This window comes from Montipora capricornis, chromosome 9, assembly GCF_036669925.1.
Source record: "Montipora capricornis isolate CH-2021 chromosome 9, ASM3666992v2, whole genome shotgun sequence".
Taxonomy (NCBI): domain Eukaryota; kingdom Metazoa; phylum Cnidaria; class Anthozoa; order Scleractinia; family Acroporidae; genus Montipora; species Montipora capricornis.
Window position 1 is genome coordinate 8,769,096 of NC_090891.1, and position 3,993 is coordinate 8,773,088.

The following is a 3,993-nucleotide window of genomic DNA, read 5'->3' on the forward strand; positions in this document are numbered from 1 at the left end:
TAGCTTTTCATTGAATTTATCAAAGCTATCCATGAAGTCGTATGGATATACTCCTTTTTGAGACATTAAATCAAGCTCTTTACCTTTGAATTTTTGAGAAGTATACATTAATGCTTCTTTTGGTAGGTTGCTCACCAGTTTATCAAGACTTGAGCTCATAAATTGAAAACTATCAATAAAGGTCAGATGATTACCAAGCATGAAAGCCATATACTTTTCCATGTTGTTTGGTATGGCATTGATATTCATTTGGCACTTTTTACCTTTCTTATTTGTATATTTATGCTCTTTGACTATTTCACCAATCTCTTGCATTATAAAATGACTGTCATACCCACGGAGATTGTGAAATATAACTGGTATTTTCTCAGTCAATCTGAAATTTAGGTTACAATCTTGATGTGCGGATTCTCTGTACTGACCAGTCAAATGGCAGTGATCTCTTACTATTACATCAGTTTTATTGTATTCTTTCTCACATATATGGCATTTATCAGCTTTCTGAAATTCTTTTTCATTATCTTTTGTCATTCTTAATGGTTTGTTGAATTTTTTTTCAAACCTTCTTACAATATTTAACTTCCTCTAGCATAGCTTCCATAAATTTGTAATCGGCTTTTTCACCTCTATAAATTTGTACTGGTTTCGTGTATTTATCATCATAACAACAAACAACCTTGTATCCATAACCACAGTCTGTATGCTTGTGATAAGCTTCAGTAAATGATTTGTCATTATTGGGTTGACATCCATGTATTTTTTCAGTTATGGCTTCGAAGTCTGCATATATTACAAATGGAACTGGTAGTTGTTTATGGAAATTATTGAATTTTAGTATGTTGTCATCTTTTGTTGGCATTTTAATCGCTTGTGTGCCATTCACTTGGATACAGTTTTCTTTATGATCAGTTAATACTCTTTCAGAACTGAAACACTGAAGACAATGCATGCAAAAATGTTTCCTCTCTTTGTGCTTTGTTTGATTGTACATAAACTTGTTGAAATCTTTGATTAATACATAGTGCTTGTTTTCATTTTCTGTTATAAGAAGCAGATTCATACAATCTTCATACTTTTCTTTTGATACATAAATGGGATATGTTTTTGTTTTTCTTCATAACCAAATACATTGATGTTTTTCTATTTTGTTGTACTGTTTGGTAGTCACTGGAAATTCAATTCCTGAATAATTTAAATTTTCAATGAATGCTTTATCCGATTTTTTTATTCTTTGAGGATTTTTGTCTTGAGGATTAAGATGTCGAATATGACACCATCTAAAACATTCATTGTCACTGTTTTTTATGTTTATTAAACTTTGAGAACTGTTTCTGAGTTCATGTGGTAGTTTAATGTATGATGATCCTTTGATTGGTTCATATTTTACGATATTGAGATAATGGTTTTCAACTGATTCAACAGTCCAACCAGATCCCTCTGAAATCCAAACTGCGAACTTATTTAGTATGCCTTGTTTTGATACTTCAAGGGATTTGTCTATTTCTGTGTTACTTATGATAGTTTGAGCTGGACTGATGAAATATGCGGTCTTATACACTATTTCTCCATTTGACATTTTTGTAAATATTACCTTAAGCGTTTCGACAAATTTTAGTCCTTTCATTGATATTAATATGTTTTCAATATGGTTAGCAACAGCCTTTCTTGTGTTTTGCAGTTGCACAAGTGGGTCTTTTGATGTTCTTTTTGATGTTTATCTCATAAGACTTTGTGAACCCTTTCAGAGCTTTGTCTGTTTGCTCTATTTTGGTTCTTGGTGCTGGCACTGGTCTTTTGGTTCTTGGTGCTGGCACTGGTTTGTATCCATCTCTGAACTCTATTGGTGGAAGAATTATGTTGTTTTCGTAATCTTGAACCATTTGTTTTACACTCTTACGAGGTGCTGGGATTGGTCTGATTGGTTTTACAGTCCTTGGTGTTGGCACTGGTTTTTTATCTTGCTTCAATAGCAATTTGATCAGTTCAGATTTACTCAGTTTTTTTAGATCTTTTTTATTCATACTATAATGTGATGTATTATTTTTCATTCTTATTATACTATAACTATAGATATCATTTTTTTAAGTACCTATAGATGTGCGTTTAAATAGTCTCAAATTCAAAGCGTCCAAACATGAACACTTGGAATTGTCTTTTCGAAAACATGGATTAATTCTCTTCATTGTGTTTCAATGCATTTTTGTAATGTTTTTTGGTTCTCAAATGGCAATGTTTGCCAGCAAGACTGTAATTTATTCCAGTGTTGCATATATAACAGTACCATGGTTTGTGAAGCATGTAATCAGTCTTCTTCTTTCTTCTTTCTTCATCAGTGTAGAACCTTGGAGGTCCTTTTTTGAATTCCACTTTTTTTTCTTCCATATAATGTGACTATATGTATTTTTTTAAATGTAGTGCGTTTAAACAGATTCTTGGGAAGATACTTGGGAATGTTCTTCAGATTCTTCAGTTTCATACAAAGAATATTCTTCAGATTCTTCCGATTCAGATTGAGATTGAGATTGAGATTGAATTTTTTTCGGAAACTTGTTCATATAATATGTATTTATATATTTTTTAAATGGTTTTTGATCTGCGTTTTATATACCTATTGCTTTCTTCCATATGTTTGACGATTTCAAATATCACATCATCATAAGAATTGCTTATTATCTATTTGCATTTATTTTTCTCATACATCTTTTTCATATGAAGTTGTTGCTCAGAGACATTGTATGAACCTGTTGGGCTTTTGAATTCGATACACAAAGAATTGTATTTGCTTGTTGGATTCATAATCATAAGATCGCATTGTCCAGGCATATAACCTTTTTTCCATGATGATAATCTAACTCCAGGAAGCCTCTGATTTTCACCTAATCCTGCAATCATGAGAGCTTCACAATATTTGTCTCTTACAAATGACACTAGTTACAATGCAAGTCATATTCACTTTCAATCAATAATTTTTTACTTTTTATGTCATAATATCCTTTTTTCCTGATTGATGGTAAAACTTTACTTGTAACCCAATGTTTGAATTCTCTTGCTTTAAGTTGTTTGGAAGAAAGAATCAGGGAATAAAAACCAGATTCATTTATGAATAAACATTCGATGTCTTTTTCAAGGTCTTTAGTAAGTGATAACGTTTTGTTATCCCCAGTTTCAGGGCTCTCAGGAAGGGGTAACGTTTTGTTACCCCTTGCTTTTGGCTTTATTTTGCAGACCATCGATTTTTTGTCATCTTTGTGAACATGATCTATGATTGCTTTGCATGTGTTTTTATATTCCAGTATCAAAGCTATTTCTTTTCCGCGGAACCATGTTTTATTTTTCTTATCAACGTAACAATTGATTTCAACATTCAGTTTGTTATTTTTGTAAGTTGTCTTTTGAAGTTCCATTTATTTATACAATATTAACTATATTTTAATTTTAAACAGATTTTTTGAGTGCGTTTAAACATAGCCAGAAACAATCAAATATTTTTGGCTACGAATAGCAAACACAGTATGAACCGCAGTTATTATATATATGTTACATAACTTCAGTTTAAATGTTTTATATGTTTTCAATATCTTTCAATGGTATCCAGCTATTGAAATCATCACTGTATCCCTTCCATTTTACCAGAGCTTGCTTCTTCTTATAGTCCCTCCGAATGACTTTATCAATACGAAAAACATCCTGTATGGCTTTTAATAATTCAGGTTGATAAAAACTTCCTTGAATATCTTCACCTCTGAGATCTTTTAGTTTGTATGTTATAGGATTAGTGTATCGTATCTTATCGACTGTAAACACTTCTTCAGTCCAATTTGGTGTATAACCCTTGTCGAACACATTTCGTTTATACTTTGATATTCGGACCTTATCACCTATTTGAAATTTTGATTTCTGTTTTAATGTTTCTATATCACCATACAAATTGAAGTAAACGGTTCCTTCATTCCTTTTATTAGATGCTTCAACAGGTGTCATCTTTATGCTTGA